This window comes from Schistocerca serialis, chromosome 12, assembly GCF_023864345.2.
Source record: "Schistocerca serialis cubense isolate TAMUIC-IGC-003099 chromosome 12, iqSchSeri2.2, whole genome shotgun sequence".
Classification (NCBI taxonomy): Eukaryota; Metazoa; Arthropoda; class Insecta; order Orthoptera; family Acrididae; genus Schistocerca; species Schistocerca serialis.
In genome coordinates this window covers 72354482-72366997 of record NC_064649.1, presented here as the reverse complement: position 1 = coordinate 72366997, position 12516 = coordinate 72354482, and the positions used below count along the sequence as shown (strand labels likewise).

Below are 12516 nucleotides of genomic sequence, written 5' to 3'. Positions count from 1 at the left end.
TGTAGACTTAGAGAAAGCTTTTGACAATGTTGACTGGAATACTCTCTTTCAAATTCTGAAGGTGGCAGGGGTAAGATACAGGGAGCGAAAGGCTATTTACAATTTGTACAGAAACCAGGTGGCAGTTATAAGAGTCGTGGGGTATGAAAGGGAAGCAGTGGTTGGGAAGGGAGTGAGACAGGGTTGTAGCCTCTCCCCAATGTTATTCAATCTGTATATTGAGTAAGAAATAAAGGAAACAAAAGAAAAGTTTGGTTTAGATATGAAAATCCATGGAGAAGAAATAAAAACTTTGAGGTTCGCCAATGACATTGTAATTCTGTCAGAGACAGCAAAGGACTTGGAAGAGCAGTTGAACGGAATGGACAGTGTCTGGAAAGGAGGGTATAAGATGAACATCAACAAAAGCAAAACGAGGATAATGGAATGTAGTCGAATTAAGTCGGGTGATGCTGAGGGAATTAGATTAGGAAATGAGACACTTAAAGTGGTAAAGGAGTTTTGCTATTTGGGGAGCAAAATAACTGATGATGGTCGAAGTAGAGAGGATATAAAATGTAGACTGGCAATGGCAAGGAAAGCATTTCTGAAGAAGAAAAATTTGTGAACATTGAGTATAGATTTAAATGTCAGGAAGTCGTTTCTGAAAGTATTTGTATGGAGTGTAGCCATGTATGGAAGTGAAATGTGGACGATAAATAGTTTAGACAAGAAGAGAATAGAAGCTTTCAAAATGTGGTGCTACAGAAAAATGCTGAAGATTAGATGGGTAGATCACATAACTAATGATGAGGTATTGAATAGAATTGGGGAAAAGAGGAGCTTGTGGCAGAACTTGACTAGAAGAAGGGATCGGTTGGTAGGACATGTTCTGAGACATCAAGGGATCACCAACCTAGTATTGGAGGGCAGCGTGGAGGGTAAAAATCGTAGAGGGAGACCAACAGATGAATACACGAAGCGGATTCAGAAGGATGTAGGTTGCAGTAGGTACTGGGATATGAAGAAGCTTGCACAGGATAGAGTAGCATAGAGAGCTGCATCAAACCAGTCTCAAGACTGAAGACCACAACAACAACATGCAACTGCATTGAGAACTTCTTGGTAGGGAGGATGCCAAATGTTATCATGGATGCTGAGTCATCGACAGATTAGAAGTAACTTCAAGTGTGTACTGGGGAATTGTGTTGGCGCTGTTGTTGTTCATGCTGTATATTAATAACATGGCAGACAACGTTAATGATATGATCTGATTTTCACAGATGATGGCATTATCTATAATGGAGTACTGTCTGATGAAAGTTGCACCAATATTAAGGCTGACCTTGGTAAGATTTATAAATGATACAGTGAGAGGCAACTTGCTTTAAATGTTCAGAAATGTAACAATGTGCACCTCAGTAAAAAAAAGAAGAAAGTAGTTTCCCACAATTACAATATTAATGCATCACAGTTTGAATAAGTCAGCTCATACAAATACCTGAGTAATAATTTGTTGGGATACAAAATGGATTCATCACAAAGTCTCGTCATTTATCAGTTGTAGGTAAAGCAAGCGACAGACTTCACTTCATCAGTACGACCCTGGGAAAATACAGACAGACTACAAAGGAGATCGATTATGAAACAATCATGCTACCAATACTACAACATTGTTGAAGTGTGTGTAAACCATACCAGATAAGATTAATGGGGATGCTGAACATAGAAAGAAATGCAGCACATAAGGACACAGGTTTGTTGACTCAAAGCCTACTTGCAAAGTTTTGAGAATCAGTCTTAAGTGAAGAATCTAACAATATACTAGAAGCCCCTACACACCCCTCCCACATGGATCAAAAAGACAAGATTATACTAATTACAGGACTTTAAGCAATTTTGCTTTCTGTGTTTTATGGAATGGTATAGGGCAAAAATCTAATATGTGATGCAATGGGTAGTTGGCCCTATCCACTACCACACATTTCACAGTGGTTTGTACAGTATGTTGCAGATTTTCTGGAAAGTTCTAAAACAATTTGGACTTTTACTTAATAACTTATGCATTTATTTAGACACACAATAGTACTACATGAAGGCATCATATATTTCATCAATGAATGGTGATGGGCATTACTGAAGCTCTTCAGTATTGATCAGAAGTCCTCAATAAACATAACATGAGATGATGGTAAACATTTGGTTAATTTCTAATTTGTACAGCCTGGATTGTATTGTGTTTACAAATCACTGCTGCAGTGCAGGGTAATCACATTCTAGCCAAGAAAATGATTGCTAACTGCAGAAATGTCAGAACAAATCCTGCTATACTAATGTGTACACTCTCCTGTAATGCTCAATGTTCCAATGATGACTTGTGGAATAGTCAGAGAGGTTAATGGAAACTAATAAACACCCATTTACATAAAACTCGAGGTATAAAATATAGTGAAAACACTAAATACCATATTTGGTCACTATATATGACACTGTGCAAAAGCACTCTTAATTATTGTTAGTGGATGTAGCGTATGCAGCACTTACATTAAGATTAAGGTTTAATTACACATAGAATCTTCAACACTTTGATAGGGAGTGCTGTAACAACACTACTCAGAGTGAATATTAAACAGGAGCCATGGTGTTCATGAAATATTGATAAATATATCCAATACTGTAATGGAAAATACTAAGTGACATGTTGTTGTTGTTGTTGTGGTCTTCAGTCCTGTGACTGGTTTGATGCAGCTCTCCATGCTACTCTATCCTGCGCAAGCTTCTTCATCTCCCAGTACCTACTGCAACCTACATCCTTCTGAATCTGCTTAGTGTATTCATCTCTTGGTCTCCCTCTACGATTTTTACCCTCCACGCTGTCCTCCAATGCTAAATTTGTGATCCCTTGATGCCTCAAAACATGTCCTACCAACCGATCCCTTCTTCTAGTCAAGTTGTGCCACAAACTTCTCTTCTCCCCAATCCTATTCAATACCTCCTCATTAGTTACGTGATCTACCCACCTTATCTTCAGCATTCTTCTGTAGCACCACATTTTGAAAGCTTCTATTCTCTTTTTGTCCAAACTAGTTATCGTCCATGTTTCACTTCCATACATGGCTACTCCATACAAATATTTTCAGAAACGACTTCCTGACACTTAAATCTATACTCGATGTTAACAAATTTCTCTTCTTCAGAAACGATTTCCTTGCCATTGCCAGTCTACATTTTATATCCTCTCTACTTCGACCATCATCAGTTATTTTACTCCCTAAATAGCAAAATTCCTTTACTACTTTAAGTGCCTCATTTCCTAATCTAATTCCCTCAGCATCGCCCGATTTAATTTGACTACATTTCATTATCCTTGTTTTGCTTTTGTTGATGTTCATCTTATATCCTCCTTTCAAGACACTGTCCATTCCATTCCATTGTTCTTCCAAGTCCTTTGCTGTCTCTGACAGAATTACAATGTCATCGGCGAACCTCAAAGTTTTTACTTCTTCTCCATGAATTTTAATACCTACTCCGAATTTTTCTTTTGTTTCCTTTACTGCTTGCTCAATATACAGATTGAATAACATCGGGGACAGGCTACAACCCTGTCTCACTCCTTTCCCAACCACTGCTACCCCTTTCATGCCCCTCGACTCTTTATAACGGCCATCTGGTTTCTGTACAAATTGTAAATAGCCTTTCGCTCCCTGTCTTTTACCCCTGCCACCTTTAGAATTTGAAAGAGAGTATTCCACTCAACATTGTCAAAAGCTTTCTCTAAGTCTACAAATGCTAGAAACGTAGGTTTGCCTTTTCTTAATCTTTCTTCTAAGATAAGTCGTAAGGTTAGTATTGCCTCACGTGTTCCAACATTTCTACGGAATCCAAACTGATCTTCCCCGAGGTCCGCTTCTACCAGTTTTTCCATTCGTCTGTAAAGAATTCGAGTTAGTATTTTGCAGCTGTGACTTATTAAACTGATAGTTCGGTAATTTTCACATCTGTCAACACCTGCTTTCATGTATGTAACTAAGTGACATACAAACACTGAAATGAGTAACGAAGGCCACTCACCATATAGTGTTGATGTTAAAGCAACTGAAATCACATTACACAACTCTTTTATATCCACCCCCCTTTATTGTCGCACCCAAATCAATGTCTTAATTATACAATGAATGGCTGCTTTTACTCATTCAACTATTTTTAATGACTAAAGCCCATAAAATGTGTAGGCAGATTAAAATAATGGGTGATGAACAAAAAATTTAGGCAAGAACTCATAACAGAAAGACATATGAATCAGCTGATCATATCATCTTGCTTTATAACAATATTCGGTCACACATAGAATTAACAAATTAATTCAAAGTATAGCAAATTACTCCAGATAACTATCCTATCGTTTTTTTGCTCCAATCTCGTACAGCATAACATAAATTTTAAAAGATCAGCTGACAATTCATTAATTATTTCTTCAAATAACACTTTGTGCAATATTTTAACAACCCACACAAATCTATAGCAAGAAGTTAGCATGCTTTCAATCTTCCTACAGATCACATTGGATTTCCATGCAGTGCTGTGTTCTGGGTGCACTTCCCAAAAAAGTTTCCTCAGTGCAATGTCCATACCAACTACCAAACTCAGCTCTTTCAAAGGTCTGACAGATAGCCATATAGCATTTAAAAGAAAATTAAAAGAATTTCTGAATGGCAACTCCTTCTACTCATTAGATGAATTTTTGGATATAGTAAGTAGGTTATTTACCCACCTCCTACGAAAACAATTAAAAATATTAAGTGTCATGTAATATTTTGTGTAATGCAATATCTTGTATGGACGGCTTTTATTAATCTGACACGTTCCACATCATTACGAAGTGTCGTATTCATGATCTATGGAAAAAGTACTAATCTAATCTGAAGGAAGCTTTCTTAGTGCCAATCTGCTTCCTATGTCTTTCCTGCTTCTGCCATTCTTTGTGTTGACAACAGTGTCTACGAGCTTTCTCTTAGGCTTAAGTATTCGCTTCGATTGGCAGAACCCTATTTAAGTTAGTAAGACTTAGAAGTATTTACTGGCTTGTACCAGCTGAAATGGTGATGAACGAAATATGACGTTCTGAGCCTCCGAAGCAAATGAGGGAGGAAACTGCAGACAGCCTAAATGCGTGTAAAACAATTATACTTCATTACCCACTAGTTAAAAAAAAAGTCTTACATACCTCCAGCATGCTGCTACGATGCATGTTTGCACATTTCCATCGGCCTTCCAACAAGATGTTTGTAAACAACTTTCAAACAATATGCGCTTAAACGTCATTGGTCAAACGAGAGTGCCACAAAGATGTAACTTTTACAGCATAGCTTCGACCATAGACAGTATCTAAGCTCGAAGCAGCATTTGGTATAAACATCTATGGAGTGAGCATTCAGATTTCAGATGCACAGAACAAGAATTTTGTCCGCAAAACCTGCAGCACCTCAATTCATATGATTTTTTGGACGGTTTACTTTATCCCGTTTAGCGCTTGGCGTATTTTCAGTGCTCTGCTGCACATCACCTTCAGAAACTTCGTATACATGTTTCACATACATCTTAACAATCTGATACTAGGCACTGAAGTTGGCCTAAAGACGCCGAAGAGCAACTGTATTCTGCCTTTTTTGCCCTGCAGTATCATAGCTCAGATTCCAATTTATTTACAATTTTCTCGGTAACGAGATAAGAAGAGACAACCAACAATATTTTTTTAACGTTTTCTTATTCATGCTGTCGATCTTTGTTCTAATTACACTACTGGCCATTAAAATTGCTACACCAAGAAGAAATGCAGATGATAAACGGGTATTCATTGGACAAATATATTATACTAGAATTGACATGTAATTGCATTTTCACGCAATTTGGGTGCATAAATCCGGAGAAATCAGTACCCAGAACAACCACCTCTGGCCGTAATAACGGCCTTGATACACCTGGGCATTGAGTCAAACAGAACTTGAATGGCGTGTACAGGTACAGCTGCCCATGGAGCTTCAACAGGATACCACAGTTCATCAAGAGTAGTGACTGGCGTATTGTGACGAGCCAGTTGCTCGGCCACAGTTGACCAGACGTTTTCAATTGGTGAGAGATGTGGAGATGTCCTGGCCAGGGCAGCAGTCGAACATTTTCTGTATCCACAAAAGGCCCGAACAGGACCTGCAACATGCGGTCGTGCATTATCCTGCTGAAATGTAGGGTTTCGCAGGGATCCAATGGAGGGTAGAGCCACGGATCGTAACACATCTGAAATGTAACGCCCACTGTTCAAAGTGCCGTCAATGCGAACAACAGGTGACCGAGACGTATAACAAATGGCACCCCATACCATCATGCCGGGTGATACGCCAGTATGGCGATGACGAATACACGCTTCCGAGGTGCGTTCACCGCCATGTCGCCAAACATGGATGCGACCATCATGATGCTGTAAACAGAACCTGGATTTATCCGAAAAAACTGACGTTTTGCCATTCGTGTCGTTGAGTACACCATCCCAGGCGCTCCTGCCTGTGATGCAGCGTCAAGGGTAACCGCAGCCGTGGCCTCCGAACTGATAGTCCATGCTGCTTCAAACGTCGTCGAACTGTTCGTGCAGATGGTTGTTGTCTTGCAAACGTCCCCATCTGTTGTCTCAGGGATCGAGACGTGCCGTCCTTGCTGGCCGAGCGGTTCTAGGCGCTGCAGTCTGGAACCGCACGACCGCTACGGTCGCAGGTTCGAATCCTGTCTTGGGCATGGATGTGTGTGATGTCCTTCGGTTAGTTAGGTTTAAGTAGTTCTAAGTTCTAGGGGACTGATGACCCCAGCAGTTAAGTCCCATAGTGCTCAGAGCCATTTGAACCATTTGATCGAGACATGGCTGCACGATCCGTTACAGCCATGCGCATAAGATGCCTGCCATTTAGACTGCTAGTAATACGAGGCCATTGGGATCCAGCACGGCGTTCCGTATTACCCTCCTGAACCCACCGATTCCATATTCTGCTAACAGCCATTAGATCTCGACCAACGCGAGCAGCAACGTCGTGATACGATAAACCGCAATCGCGATATGTTACAATCTGACCTTTATCAAAGTCGGAAACGTGATGGTACGTATTTCTCCTCCTTACACGAGTCATCACAACAACGTTTCGTCAGGCAACGCCGGTCAACTGCTGTTTGTGTATGAGAAATCGGTTGGAAACTTTCCTCATGTCAGCACGTTGTAGGTGTCGCCACCGGCGCCAAACTTGTGTGAATGCTCTGAAAAGCTAATCATTTGCATATCACAGCATCTTCTTCCTGTCGGTTAAATTTCGAATCTGTAGCAGGTCATCTTCGTGGTGTAGCAATTTTAATGGCCAGTAGTGTCCTTACGGTATGATGATACGGAAGACAGTGCCAAAGTGTCACGAAAAACAACACATTTATAACTATGAGATTGTCACACTAAATACAGTAAGTGATTTGAATAACATGGTTGCCCATTGTTATTTTCAATTTTTCTTTATTTATCCTTCTGCTTCATTGACAAGTAAAATACATATAACATTTTTTTTCGCCATCTCATCACAAAAATAAAAGCGTACACTATTCAGAAAAAAATAAATAATTCAAGATCAATTCTCGGATTTCGGAGTAATAAAAGCAGTGACAACCAACAATATTTTTTATGTTTTCTTTCGCACCGTTTTCAGATTGTCGAGTATATTCTAATTAATTACGTTACAATAACACTGTATAAGAAACTGTCTTCTGCTGAAATACTTAGATACAGGCAAGGGTTTGAGAACCAGTATAAATTGGAGGAAATTAATCAGATTATCACGTATATATTTTATTTTCATTAGAACATAGCACTAATATATATACACTGACTGGCAGTTTGCGCACACTTGCAAATTTATTTAGCACTTGTCTTGTAAATATTCATTACAGGTGGTACAGACAAGCCGTCGTGTGAATTACTTTTGAACACATTGTCCGAAAATTGTCTTTAGCAGCTACATCGACAGCCAACGCTTAATGGAAATATTTTAGATATGGTAGCCACGAACAGACCAGACCTCATCGACGGTGTCAGTGTTGAGACAGGGATTAGTGATCATGATGTCATTACGACTATGGTTACGAAAGTTAAAAAGTCGGTCAAGAAGGCTAGGAGAGTATTCTTTCTAGAAAGAGCAGACTAGCAGTTGTTAGCATCCCACTTAGTAAATGAATCGACTTCATTTACTTCCAGTACGATGGACGTGGAAGAATTATGGGCAAATTTTAAACACATTGTAAATCACGCATTGGACAAGTATGTGCCGAAAAAGTGGGTTACGGACGGAAAACACCCACGGTGGTTTAACAGCGCAATTCGGAGAATGCTCAGGAAGCAAAGACAGTTGCACTCGCTGTACAAGAAAGATCGGGAGAATGAGGACAGGCAAAAGTTAGTAGAGATTCGTGCTGCTGTAAAAAGAGCGATGCACGAAGCATTCAAACACTACCACCGTCATACTTTAGCAAAGGATCTTGTTGAAAACCCAAGGAAATTCTGGTATTACGTAAAATCGGTAAGAGGGTCGAAGGCTTCCATCCAGTCACTCACTGATCAGTCTGGCCTGGCAACGGAAAACAGCAAAACAAAAGCTGAAATTTTAAATTTAGCATTTGAGAAATCTTTCACGCAGGAGGATCGTACAAACATACCGCCGTTTGAGTCTCGTACAGATTCCCGAATGGAGGACATAGACATCCCTGGTGTTGTGAAGCAGCTGAATGGGTTGAAAATAAATAAATCGCCAGATCCTAATGGGATTCCAATTCGGTTTTACAGAGAGTACTCTACTGCATTTGCAGTTGTCACGAATCTCTTGCCCAACGTAAAGTCCCGAGCTACTGGAAAAAAGCGCAGGTGACGCCTGCATATAAGAAGGGTAAAAGGACGGATCCTCAAAATTACAGACCAATATCCTTAACATCGGTTTGTTGCAGGATTCTCGAACATATTCTCAGTTCGAATATAATGAATTTCCTTGAGACAGAGAAGTTGCTGTCCAAGCATCAGCACCGCTTTAGAGAGCATTGCTCCTGCGAAACGCAGCTCGCCCTTTTTTCACATGATATCTTGCGAACCACTGATGAAGGGTATCAGACAGATGCCATTATTGACTTCCAGAAAGCGTTTGACTCGGTATCCCACTGCAGACTCCTAACTAAGGTACGAGCATATTTGATTGGTTCCCAAATATGTGAGTGGCTCAAAGACTTCTTAAGTAATAGAACCCAGTACCTTGTCCTCGGAGGTGAGTGTTCATCGGAGGTGAGGGTATCATCTGGATTGCCCCAGGGAAGTGTGGTAGGTCCGCTGTTGTTTTCTATCTACATAAATGATCTTTTGGATAGGGTGAATAGCAATGTGCGGCTGTTTGCTGATGATGCTGTGGTGTACGGGAAGGTGTCGTCGTTGAGTGACTGTAGGAGGATACAAGATGACTTGGACAGGATTTGTGATTGGTGTAAAAAATGGCAGCTAACTCTAAATGTAGATAAGTATAAATTAATGCAGATGAATAGGAAAAAGAATCCCGTAATGTTTGAATACTCCATTAGTAGTGTAGCGCTTGACACAGTCATGTCGATTGAATATTTGGGCGTGACATTGTAGAGTGATATGAAGTGGGACAAGCATGTAATGGCAGTTGTGGGGAAAGCGGATAGTCGTCTTCGCTTCATTGGTAGTATTTTGGGAAGATGTGGTTCATCTGTAAAGGAGACCGCTTATAAAACACTAATACGACCTATTCTTGAGTACTGCTCGAGCGTTTGGGAACCCTATCAGGTCGAAATGAGGGAGAACATAGAAGCAATTCAGAGGTGGGCTGCTAGATTTGTTACTGGTAGGTTTGATTATCACATGAGTGTTACAGAAATGCTTCAGGAACTAGGGTGGGAGTCTGTAGAGGAAAGGACGCGTTCTTTTCGTGAATCGCTACTGAGGAAATTTAGAGAACCAGCATTTGAGGCTGACTGCAGTACAATTTTACTGCCGCCAACTTATATTTCGCGGAAAGACCACAAAGATAAGATAAGAGAGATTAGGGCTCGTACGGAGGCATATAGGCAGTCATTTTTCCCTCGTTCTGTTTGGGTGAAACAGGGAGATATGATGCTAGTTGTGGTACGAGGTACCCTCTGCCACGCACCATATAGTGGATTGCGGAGTATGTATGTAGATGTAGATGTAGAATACATGACCATACATTTTAGAATTTATTTCAACAATACAAGACTTCCTAACACCATGTCTCGATATTTTTCAACATATAAAGTGCATCATATCACTATCACATTTACAATTACACATTTCTTGTACGTACCTGTGAAAAGTTACTGGTCCCCCTTTCATATACTTTTCTTTACATCCACAGCATAAAAATCTGCACCATAGCTGTTACTAAAACTGAAACGTGCAGAAACCCGTCTAAAAGAAGGTGAACAAGTGTAATAATCAGCAAACTGCAGACAAGCATTGTCGTCCAAAAAATCATGTGACTTGGCTGTTTTGATGTCTAGAACAACAAATGGTTCAAATGGCTCTGAGCACTATGGGACTTAGCATCTGTGGTCATCAGTCCCCTAGAACTGAGAACTACTTAAACCTAACTAACCTAAGGACATCACACACATACATGCCCGAGGCAGGATTCGAACCTGCGACCGTAGCGTTCGCGCAGTTCCAGACTGTAGCGCCTAGAACCGCTCGGCCACCCCGGCCGACTCTAGAACAAAAGCAGTATGCTATGCTCACTCCATAGATACATACAGGGTGACAATTATTGAACTATACGAAAAGAAATGTTAAGTTCGTTACAAACTACGGCGTGCACACACTTTATTCAACATGTAACTACTGCAAAAAAATGGTTCAAATGGCTCTGAGCACTATGGGACTTAGCATCTGTGGTCATCAGTCCCCTAGAACTGAGAACTACTTAAACCTAACTAACCTAAGGACATCACACACATACATGCCCGAGGCAGGATTCGAACCTGCGACCGTAGCGTTCGCGCAGTTCCAGACTGTAGCGCCTAGAACCGCTCGGCCACCCCGGCCGACTCTAGAACAAAAGCAGTATGCTATGCTCACTCCATAGATACATACAGCAGGGTGACAATTATTGAACTATACGAAAAGAAACGTAAGTTCGTTACAAACTACGGCGTGCACACACTTTATTCAACATGTAACTACTACAAAAAAAATGGTTCAAATGGCTCTGAGCACTATGGGACTTAGCATCTGTGGTCATCAGTCCCCTAGAACTTAGAACTACTTAAACCTAACTAACCTAAGGACATCACACACATCCATGCCCGAGGCAGGATTCGAACCTGCGACCGTAGCAGTCGCGCAGTTCCGGACTGAGCGCCTAGAACCGCGAGACCAGCGCGGCCGGCTAACTACTGCAGATATTCAGATTTAGGTTATGACATGCTCGATATGCCTGCCATCATTGATGATGATGTGGCGCAGACGAATAATGAAATTCTGCATGACCTGTTGAGGTGTCGAAACATCGATGTTGTCGATGACCTCCTGAATGGCTGTGTTCAGCTCACCAATGATTTTGCTGTACACCTTGCCTATAAGATAGGCCCACAAGAAAAGAGTCGCAAGTTTTCAGATCCAGAGAATATGGCGGCCAATAGCGGCGCATGCTAGTGACCTCTGGGTACCCCAGGGCCAGAATGCGGTCTCCAAAGTGCTCCTCAAGGACATTAAACACTCTCCTGCTTCAATGGGTTCGAGCTCCGTCTTGCATGAACCACATCCTGCCGAAATGAAAGTCACTTTGGATAATGGTGATAAAATCGTACCATTCAGAAGTCACTGTGCCATCAAGGAATATCGCACCGATTATTACATGACTGGACATTGCACACTACACAGTCACTCATTGAGGATGATGAGACTTCTCGATCATGAAATGCGGATTCTCATTCCCCCAAATGGGCCAGTGTTGCCTATTGACAAACCCATCAAAGTTAAATAGGCTTCGTCGATAAACCAAACCATACAGCACACACTAATTCTCATCATGTCCCACTGCCAACCATGCAGTTTGAACGTCCTAACGTAAACCATTCAGGAGTTATGACGATTTTATTTCATGTAGTTCAATAACTGTCACACTGTAAATGCTATGAATCACAAACACAAAATTGTAAGAGGTGCAAGGCCGATATGGGAACAGAGAATGACAATAGCGCTCATAGTGACTGGATAGCGAACTTAGAATCTGGAAAAAACAGTGCACGAAAATCCTTATTCTTGTTCTGCGAAATATGACTATTAGTTGACAATATTTTTTATTTATTCTTTATACTTGGACCTTGTAGTCTGGTGTTAAAGTGTGCATTTCGAAACGTTTTTGTGGCCTTAGAAATGAGTATATTCGATAAATCTCTATAATATTACTTATTTGTAAAATCCAAGATTGCGATTTCGACTAT

General features: G+C 40.8%; 1 protein-coding gene across 1 annotated transcript in view; it reads right to left on the bottom strand.

Annotated features, from left to right (window-relative positions):
* Positions 1-5319, bottom strand: part of LOC126427942 (zinc finger and SCAN domain-containing protein 2-like) — a gene marked incomplete in the record, with an annotated part of 94971 nt that extends 89652 nt beyond the window's left edge. Inside the window, 1 exon segment of the mRNA XM_050089833.1 lies at positions 5204-5319.
* Positions 5320-12516: the final 7197 nt, after the last annotated feature.